Raw genomic sequence first — 11,107 nt, 5'->3', positions numbered from 1 at the left:
TTTGATCTTCTCTCTTTTTTGTAACTTTTTTTATCGGTTTGTCCGTTAGCAAATTATTATCATGTTTGTAAATTTAAGTAGTGCAGTTGGTTAATCAGTAGAAATGGCTCTGTATAAATGAAGATCATTATTATCATTATCATCCTCATCATCATCATCATCATCAAAATCATCATCATCACCATCATCATTATTATAATAATTATTATTATTGTTACTATTATTATTTCAAATTTTCGTTTTTCCTAGTCATCCTCTACGATAAAAACATTTTCAATTCATTCTTGATTATTAAATGACGTCATCGCCGCCATATTGGACGACATTAACAATAGATGTCCGGTAACTGGTTTCCTCTATTACTGTCATCCAACATGGCCGCCAGGCCTTTGTCATTTGAATTTCTCGGGATTAGCTGCAAAGTATCAATACGTTTAGGCAGCCTGGAACAAACACCAAGTAAGGTAAATGAAATCGAAGGCCGTGAGATTTGGGAACAATTTCCCTGGAGAAAAAACACACTGCTTCCAACATGCACCGTCTACAGTTTCCTTACTGTGGCAAATTATAAATATTTTGCAGATGTTACCTGACATCATCGTGTGATTGCTCCAGACACGCACCCCGTCAACTAATTTCTTAGCGTCCATCTTTACATCCCCAGTGGCTTGTTGACGAGGATACGACAAAACGTCACATGACAGAAGAGAAAACCCCCGCTCTCCTCACAGGTGATTCCACTGATAAGAAAGGTTGCACTATTTCTTTTCTTGAACGAATATACGCCGCAAAAGTAGTCTGCTTGACTTCGGCCTTTGAATAACAAAATGATATAACATAGTAATTTTCAAAGATTATTGTACTGTGTACTGGCATGCTATGTTGAAAGTATTAACGACCATAGACACTAGTTTAACGGGTGCGGAACCTTTCGTTCCATGTTTCTCATTTTGTAAACAGCAACGTTACAAACCTTTGTAATGATTCCTTCATCTGCCATAGTCTTCCACACTTGGTACATGGAATCAGCAAAGGGGACCTTGGTTTCTTTCGTGTTTCCCAGCCATTGCCCGTCTTCCCCAATTGCTGACATAATTACGGCCAATTTCCCACCTTCCGAAACAACGAAAAGTCGTCTCGAGTCAACTTTGGCAATGAAATGTACAACTTTCCAAAGAAACGGGCAGCATTCTGAAGCTGCTGCGGGTAACTTCTTCGTCTTTGGCGGGTTTTACATGTGGAATCTCAGAACGGTATGGGCTTCAAGCAATTCACACATGTTTACATTAGCCTCGTTCTTTAAGTTGCTCCTTGGTTGAAACGCGGTGGGTCTGTTGCAAGACTGGCCTATCTATCATAGTCTCTCAACAGCCGTTTAAATTGCAAGCGCGGAACGCGAGAGTCCCAGACCACTGCATTTTGGCTCGTTCATTACCCCCACGGTAATATTTTGCTTGCGATCTCGACGAACTCAAGAAAAAAAGAGGGTCTGACTAAACTATCATGCCCCGAGTTTCCCGTCCCGCCTTTCATCTTGCAAATAAAAGAAGCCTGCGAGCGAGGCAGTGTTAGCATAAGCTATATTCAACTCTGTGCGAGTTTCGTTCCGGCACAAGATAATTACATTCGTTATTCAGTCAAAGCTTACAACCTTTCCTTTGTCTTGACTATAAACAGAAAGCAGTTATCATGATAAACTATAAACTTTAAAACCTCTAATGAAAATTTATCGGAAAAATTATAAAAAAAATTCGCCGCACTTTTGTAATTATCAGCGAGGTACGGTATGCTAATTGGGGTCAAACAACTGTAAAATACACTAATTGTTATACTAGCTAACCTGGTGATAGCTCTGTTGCTCTAAGAAGAAGGAATGTTTCCCAATCCCGAGCAGCATATTTTGAGAAAATATCCTTTGCCTTTTCATCGTTGGACGTCAGGTGAAAAAACGAGTCACTTGGATCACATGGTTTTTCACTCAACCACTGCGCAGCAAAGAAGCACAAAGCTAGATTTACAGAATGGCTCGGAAAACACCGCTGATAAAACTCAGTTCCACAGGCTGTCACGTAGACATTATAAAATGAGTTTAAAGGACTTGGTGTTTCCGGAATAAGACCTGGAAATAAACGAAAGGGAAATAAAGAACTGACAAGGAACTTACAAAGTTTCGGGGGTTTCTCATCCTTTTTTTCAGCTGCCAGTCTAGAGAACTGCAACAGAAAGTTAGCCGGGATAATGATAACTGAAAAATTGACGGAAATTTAACTGATAACCAAGACCCCAGCACCTTCAGTTAGGTTCCCAGTTAGTTTATCACGTGACTTTGATCGATTGTGAGGAGTCATTTCCAGGACCATTATGTTTAAAGTGGTCAATTGGAAAGTTTACACAGAATGGCGTTGTTATACCGAGGAACTGAGTCTTTAAAATACTCAAACGCATGCTCAAAGAAAAGGTCAGTTCCACAGTGAAGACAGACAGTGAAGATTTGGAGTAATTTTTGTATCAAAATTAACATGCACATGAATACCTTTGAGCTGCAGGAGTAATTTGCAGAATGCCGAACGCCGAATGCACTGTTTGCTTGCGGTTAGCTTTTATTTGTTGGACAAGGCCATGTGCAATATAATGCTGTCCTTAACAAACAAAAGCTAAACGCAAGCAAACATGAGTGAAACTACTAAACCGCAAGCAAACAGTGCATTTGGCGTTCGGCGTTCTGCAAAATACCCCTGCCCACCTTTGAGCGTTTTTTTCCCCTGCGATTTTTTTTTTCATTTTACATTCTCGTCTTCCAAAGTCAAAATGGAGGAGCCTCCTACAGACAACAATGTTCATCTCTAAAAGGAGTTTAAACTCCTTTTAGAGGCAAATTGTTTAACTTCAGCTTACTGATCGCGTTACCTTGGACGAAGCTAAACAGTGACTTGAAGTCATTAAATGGCTGGTCTTCATACTGAATATTTATTTCCAGTTCATCACCATGGATTTCCTTAAGTTTCTTGATGCAGGCGCAAATCAGAGGCATAGATGTTCCTCCATCCGCACAGCCATAGTCAGCAATAGTAAACATGGATCGAGCGTTCAGTGGAATGGACTGCAAGGACTCTAGAATAACAGGACTGATTGCTGCGATGCCAGGTAAAGTATGACGTGCTTTTTTGCTGTAGTAGCCTGAACTCGAGTCTCCATAAGGGACATAGACGAAACGTGGCTTAAAAAATCAAGAGCAAATTATTAATTTATGTTTCTGTGTAAAATCATGAATGATCAGAGCCGTTGCAAACAGCGTGATGGAGTGATGGAGAGAATACTAGTCCATTCCAGATTGCCTCTTTCCAAGAATTCAGACCAAGAGTCCAAAACACGTTCATTTATAAATATTCCTGTTCTTCGGCCACAAACAGCGGTTAGGAGCATTACAAATAGACAACGCATGGTCTAAAAAACTTTACTGTATTAACTTGACGTTTCGTATGTTACAACATACATCTCCACAAGTGACGGTTACAACTATAACAAAAAGTTATAAATTAAAAAATAAAGCGAGGCACTGGTGTTTGGGGGTAACCCTGCGATGGACTAGCATCCCAAACAGGGAGGATTAGAAATACTCCTAGTCACTTAATGCTGCAGAAGCCGGGATAAGCTTTGGCCTGATGGGCCACTTGACTCCCATTCAGACTTCACCTTTTTTTTCGTTGTGTTCCTTACAGAAGGACACAACTAAATGATACCCGTCAAGATTGAGAGTGTACCATTGAAACAAAAACAATAAAAGTATTTTTCTAAATGTGATATTCAAGTTCTCGGCTAAGATTATCTAGCGTTAAAATTAATTTGATATCTCTTATAGAGCCTGCATGATACACAGGGTAAAACCATGAACTTACCTGTTTTGTCTCTGCGTCCATTTGCACCCTACGAATTTCAACAATCGAAATAAATATACATATTAGAAATAAAACCCCTTTAATCGGCCACCTCTGTTAAGCAGCCGAGGCCACTTTTTGGTCGTCCGAAACAGGGGTTTCTGTTGTCTTAAACACTTTTTAGCGGGCACCCAAAACTGAATTTACGCTTTAAAGCCCCTTGGTACAGAGTGACAGACCCACGGCAGGGGTTTTTTAAGTAACACCCTTTGCTGCAGTTTCAGATATTGTCATTTTTTGTCATTTTATGCCTTTTTTAGGTTAGTGTTGACTAACTACATATGCTTCTTGCTGAGACCTTGTCACATGATTTTCTTTGAATTAAATTTGTGATTTTTGTGATTAAAGGACATAGCATTTTTTCGTGTCGTCACTATTGTGTCTATTCCTTTGCCTTTGTGTGGTAGCTGCATGCCTTTAAGACCCCTGGAGCTATGCCAGCTAGGGATTTCATGCATCCGGCAGGTTCATGAAAAGTTGGACAGGTCTAGGGGGAGGGGCCACGCTCAACCCCCAACCTGCTCCTCCAGGTTGGGGGTTGAGCGTGGGGCTGACAACCCTACCCCTTAAAAAACCTAAATGATACAGAAACTTACACCAGAAACCAAAGCTGTGGCAGCAGCAACATCGCAGTCCAAGCAACTGGACCTGTTAAGAGACTAGTAGTTGCGTGACCGTGACACGTTGTGTTACCCGAGTTAACAATTGACATGTAATACGAGATTTTGTATTTTGAGCCTTTTGTTTTTGATCTGTCGTATTATCGAGATCGTGTTGTGAGCATATATTCGCATACCGTCTTCGCGAGGAGAATAAACGTACAAGTTGGAACCGTTTCAGTTACTTCGTTGTTTGCTTCGTTGTTTTAGCGGAGCTCCTGCGCGCCGAAGGCGCACAGCGGAGCATCCATTCCTTCGAAATTTTGGTAACCCATCAAGCCGAGTAAATTTGGTTATGACGTCACCGTGGAAGCGATGCCCGTCCGTCCGTTCGCACAGACTCTGGGGGAGGGGGAGGGGAGTCTCAAGTAACCCGAACGGGGGAGCAGAAGAATGCCATCTTTTCTTGGCGGGATGAAAACTCATTGCATGCTATTATGTTATGTCAACAAACGATAGTGGAGTTGATAATGCAATGTTCTCAAGAGAGGGTTCAACTGAGGCAGAACATGAAAGAAAATAATCGGGAGCAAGAATTTCTAGTAACAGGAATAGATCGCGAAAGAGAGCAGGCGCGGCGAGGGCTGGAGAAAGGAGGCGAAACAGTACTGAACAATGCCGTGAATTAGAGCGAGTCAGGGCTGAGAGAAAAGAAGATGAAACAATACCGAGCAATGCCATGAAGCAGAGCTAGCGAGGGCTTGAGAAAGGAGGAGAAATGGCCGACAAATTGTCTCAGAAGACTACAGAACTTCGCAAGTTAATTCGCGCGTCGAGATGTGCACCCGTGCAAGGAATGTCACATGATGTTTACTGTGTTTAGAGAAATTACAGAACGCTAAATACAGCAGAAAAGATGGTTGATTCGTTGATCTATCGAAAAGATTAGTTCAGTTCAGTCTTCACTACTTTTGCTGCAAGTTTCTGCCTGGAAGACTTACCCAGTGGCCGAACTTGCGGTAAGCGACTGATCTATTGTTGTGGTGTTTTCAAGTGTTTTATATAGAAACAAGACACCTAAAGGCGATTCCGTGGGATACTTTGGCTAGAGAGCGTAGCATTGAAATGAACTGTGAAGTTACAGTAAGGTGCCACGATTAGTCAGTTAGACCAGCCATAGAAATCACTGTAGAAAGTGTTGAAGAAACCATCACTGTGTTTGTAGTGGAAAATAGGATAGGCGGAAAGTTACTGTGTGAGCTGAGTCTCCTTCCCCGGCTCCTATTTCTTCTTTCCGGGTGATCTACAACATGGAACGAGAGTGTGCATGGTGTTTAGAAATGGCATCAAAACTAGCTGAAGTAATACTGAAACGTGGAAAATGGAATTTGTTTTTTTTTTTGAAGGAGGCCATATCACTTAAGTTAAGAACTGCCAGAAAATCTTTGAGGCATGAATAGTAACGCAACGTTTTCATTATTTGAATACTAAAATATTGTGAAGGGCTGTATTGCCGTCAATGAACGTAACGAGTCTACTAAAACATTAACAGGCTAAAGAGCTTATTATCTATGATATAATTAGAAGCTCTTTTCTGTGAGAGAAGAACTGAAGCACATAAACAAAAGTATTGCTTGTCCTTAGAGGCTCATTTGTGTGAGAGAAAACGTAACGCAATGTAACGCAACTGGTTGATAATGTGTGCTTGTTTATTCGAGATAACGAAAGGATTAAAGCTTCCATGCGAAGCATGAGGAATTCTTGTTAACAAATATTTCCCTTTGTATTTATAAATGTTAACAGTGAAACACTGAAAATAAAATAAACATCGACTGGAATAATCCTTCTCGCAAACACTATTTACAAGTGCGTTCTGGTAAACGAGGCGGGTAAACAATCTCAGCAAGAATACACAAAACCTTAAACATAGACGTAGCATGATTGTCGACTCATAGACTGAACTGTGAAAGTAACGTAAAACTCTCGAGGCCTACATATCTTCAATTGCAAACCAACAAATATTTCAGCGAATTTTTGAAATGGTTGGTGTCAATGTTTTCCGTGATGGACTCGTTGATATTTGAATACACCGATTCAATGAATATCGTGTGTCAAAGTTGCTTCAAACTTCTTGTGTAATTTAGACTAAGCGTTAGGCACGTAGGCCGGATGAACACGCAGGTTCGGTTGCTGAACTCTTTGGTTCGTTTGGCAGGCCGAGTGAACAGTGAATTCGTTGGTTCGATGCGTAACACGGAACGGATGATCCGCGAACTCTCTGTAATTTTCTCAGTTCAATTCAATACACAAAGTCGAAACACTTTCTTTGATGTCTTACCTTCTGTTTATTTCCTGAACTCGTACAGGTTACTACGAGCGTAGCACTACACTGTTTACACAAGCTACTCCTTGCCAGAATCGCAGAATCTGTCGAAATTACATCACATGTACTCCATGTACTCCCGTTAAAGTCATGTCATCTCGGCAGGTATATTTTGCAGGTTGCAGGTTGAAATGTAATTATAACTGGAAAAACCGCTGGCACTTAAAAGAAACGCACAGGTGGCAGACTTACCGTGACTGTTACATGACGATATTTAATATCGCTCTTAAAGGTGGTTTCCACGGAAGTGCCAAACCAGCTGAAGCGATGGGAGGATAGTATATTCCTATGATTTTAAGCCTGCAATGAATCATTGTTCTTGAAGAAACAGCTGAAATATCATCTGAAATATCTGCTGAATTTGGTTTCTTCCCTGTGAGTACCAAAATGAAAACACACTGAGCTTGTGCTAGTATATTCCGTCGGTTAAAATCTTATTGCATTTCTTTATTTATTTGCTTCATTTGTGATGGCAATCTTCTGTTGTTGAGGGCAGACCCGAGCCAAATTTGGAATCGATGGAAACATCTGTGGAGCGGCCATCCAGATGGCTTTGAAGAGATTTCACTGGTCTCAACGTGTCGATCGATAAGTACTTATAACGGATTGATCGTGTGTTCACTATGTGAAAGAGGCGAACTACATTATGTAAGAACCCCTCACGGGTATATAGGTTATTAATTATTTTTAGTGCCAGCGGTTTTCCAGTTATGATTAAATTTCAAACTGCAACCTGCAACCTGCAGAATATACCTGCTGATGTCATCTTGCACGTGCTTCCTTAACCCAATAAAAATATTTCCAGCTGTGATGTACATTTCATTGTCAATCAAATTTGTCGTTTTGTGTCGACAATGAAAAAGGAACCCCCGGCAAAACCTTACCGTGGCCTGCCACAGGCATCCCACGGAATTATCAAGCTGCCTTAAGTCATTTTCAATAGGTATTTTTTCAAAGTCTTGCTGACTTGAAACCTTGCTGCGAGACATTTTTTAAAATTATATCATTTTAATTTCACTCATCACTAAATAATAACACTTGAGTCGCTTTGTGGAAGTTGTGGTTAAGTTGCATATTGTAAACAAATAGTCTGTAACCTCACAGACTGCAACCTCACGTCTAAAAATAATCCAACTGTAAGCTTATTTGTAAACACTGGAAGGTGAGTTTTGAGTCTTTTTTTCAGGGGTGCTCGCTTCATAGACTGCTAAAATTTCCCCTCTGTTGTTGGAAACCAAGAAAGGTTAATAAACCATTTTAAGCCGAAGCTAACAAGATTTGCTTGGTTGTGGTGATCTGCAAATTGTGTTTACATAGTATGGAATTTCCTTGTTTTGTTAATTTATTTGGTTTGGTGAAATGCATTTCTTGGCTTTATTTTGAATTTGTATCCTTTCATTGATAATTTCGGTCATCCAGGCTTCATTAAAACGGGATATGCTCTTTGATACTCAGATGTAGTGATATGTGCATATTGTGTTTATTTAGATTTCCTCTTGTCCAGTTGATTCGGTTTGGTGAAATGCGTAGTTGAAATGTCCAGATTATGCATGTAAACCCTGTCTGCACATGAAGCTCTACTTTGATTTAGAATTTCTATTTGATTTGGTCGAGGACACATGACCCCTATTTTCCTTTTGAGAGGTTTTTGGGATTTACATGTCTGGCTTTGGTGCATGTACAGTGAGGTATGTGCAAAGGGCTATATTCAGTAATGAACAATGTAAATTAAAATATCATTTAATGTATGCTTATAAAAACTTTAGGGTGAAGAAATCTTCACCCTGGCTATTTCTCTGTAATTAAAATATCATTTACATACTTATAAACAATTTAGTTTGTGACAGTGCTCTCCTCTCTCTGCTCTCTCTCTCTCTCCCCCCTCTTCTTTGCTCTTCTAATAGTTTCATTAACTACTATTTAACCGAGAATGAAGTCTTTAAAGGAAAATCTTAAACCAAGATCCTGCAGTATTGATCAAGCAACAGCAAGGTCAGTATTGCAAGGCTGGCTCAGGTTTGAGATTTCCCGTAAAGACCAAAAGTTCGAGGTTAATAAGTAGTTGATTGTATGGCCTTATCTGACCATGCATTCATCATTACCAACTGCACAAAACAGGTGAACTAATGCATATTAAAAGGATTCTACATTCTCCTTTTTTATTGACGACAAACAACGTAAACTTGAAATGTTTTTCTCGTCCTATTTTATGGGAGAATAATGCCCTAGAATTAATCAACCAGAGCACACGTTATGTTGGCTACAAACGCAGGCCATATAAAACATTAACAGGCTAAAGAACTTATTATGTATGATATAATTAGAAGCTCTTTCTGTGAGAGAAGAACTGAAGCACATAAACAATATTTCTATTACAGAGAACTGTGCTGGGTGAGAACTTCTTCACCCTAAATTTTTTATTAGTATGTAAATGATATTTTTATTATAGAGAACTGGACAGGGTGAGAACTTAAATGAGCATGGAAATGATTTTTATTACAGAGAACTGGGCCTCTCATCCTAAATTCTTGTGTATAAAAATGCTATTTTGAATACAAAAAAAGGAAAGAGAAAATATTTCTTTGGCCTAAATTTTTTTATTAGAAGAAAATTAACCCATGCAATAAAGTTTCACACACAATTTTGTTTTTATATACAGTTGAACCCTGCCATTTAGAACTCTCAGGAGAAACAAAACAAAGTTTGAAATAGTTGATAGTATTTGACTTAAGTGCACATCTATTTGGGATATGAATTTTGCATTCCAAATAATTGGGAATTCAAAATGACAGAGTTCAAATTAGTGGGATTAAACTGTTACAATTTTATTGCAGTATAATTTTTTTTTAAATTATGTTAGTTTGTTAATAAGATATAATTATTGTTTATCCATTCTGCTGTAATGTTATTGATGTATTAATTCAAACACATCTTGGCTTGGCTGACCAATGTACCAATGCCTCATAACCTTTCAGTAGGTTACCCAAGTTCTATAGTGAATGTAAAATACTTATAGCTTCCTGATATTGCTTCTTTCCTTTTAATATTTGGCATTATTTGATTAAAAAAAAAAAAAAACGAATAATCAAAGGTAATCCAGTAACAGTTCCTGAGTAGTAGGGAATGAATCTCATTATAGCGGAGCTCCTGTGTGCGAGTGGAGCCCCATGCCTTCGAAAATTTTGTAAGCCATTGATCTAAAAATTTTGGTTGTCACGTGACTGTCCGTACGCCTGAAGCCCAATACCGTGAAAATTAAGATAGCACCATTAACATAGGTGCATCTTTGATATTGCTCATCCGTGTTATGGTGTATCGACAGCGGTCAAAACAAGGTATCCACTGACCAGTATCATGTGACCATATTGCGTGCTCAGGTTTAGAATTCATTGAGGTCATGTTTTTGTTAAGTTGACAGCTGACCAGGTACTGGTTTTTCGATCGCAGGCTCAAGTCAGGTTATTACCCTGGGAAAGTAAGAGGGAGTACGTGCGTGCAATGACAAAATTTTGGTGCAAGTTAGCCTCTGGCACGTTGTGGACTTTCCTTCTGATATATTCCTTGTACAATTGTCTCTTGGAATGTCCCCGATGTACCGCGTACGTTATTTTACAATCTTTAAGTTACCCTTATATTGGGTATAGTTTGTTAAAATTTAACCGGAAAGAATAGCAAAACCACATGCTGAACAAATTACATGGTCATAATTGATCATATTTTGAGTTTCTGATCCAAGAAAACAAATCCTTTTTACCTTTATGGTTAATTTTTGGAATCAGGAGCTACGCTTTTAGGCTTGGCTGAATCTATATATTATTTACGATTGTTACCGTGAACCGATCACAACAGGACCCATGACGGGTGTTGGTCGAACCCTTTCTGTGTGGACCATATTATTACTTCAATATGGGCTTTAACAAAGACGGGATGTTTGGTGTCACTAAATCCCTAGGCTGTAATAATTTGTTTTATTATATCTCTCAGTTAGTATGCGCGTTGTGATTGGTCAATTTATCGGGCCGTATTTTACTGTACGGCCCGCTAAAATTTATAGCTGTTTTTGGGTTCCAAAATGTTTCGTGATTTATCGCCAAGTGTTCTTAACTTTTATAACAAGTAAAAGTTCAAAACTTTCTTTTACTTCTGAAATTGTGTATTAAAACCTGCTAACGACTCAAAAGTCACTTAAC

The 11,107-nt window shown here is 39.2% G+C and overlaps 1 pseudogene across 1 annotated transcript; it reads right to left on the bottom strand.

Moving 5' to 3' along the window:
* Nucleotides 1–401: 401 nt before the first annotated feature.
* LOC145496687 (uncharacterized) lies at nucleotides 402–7,123 on the bottom strand (annotated as a pseudogene). Its single transcript, XR_014050583.1, has 6 exons — nucleotides 5,536–7,123; nucleotides 3,897–3,924; nucleotides 2,908–3,217; nucleotides 1,841–2,119; nucleotides 974–1,113; nucleotides 402–813 (listed from the first exon to the last, which is right to left on the bottom strand). The product of XR_014050583.1 is annotated as an uncharacterized LOC145496687 (transcript).
* Between the last annotated feature and the right edge of the window lie 3,984 nt (nucleotides 7,124–11,107).

This window comes from Orbicella franksi, chromosome 9 (assembly GCF_964199315.1).
Source record: "Orbicella franksi chromosome 9, jaOrbFran1.1, whole genome shotgun sequence".
NCBI classification, from domain to species: Eukaryota; Metazoa; Cnidaria; class Anthozoa; order Scleractinia; family Merulinidae; genus Orbicella; species Orbicella franksi.
Note: the sequence above shows the minus strand (reverse complement) of the source record. Positions and strands in the feature narration are given on the sequence as shown.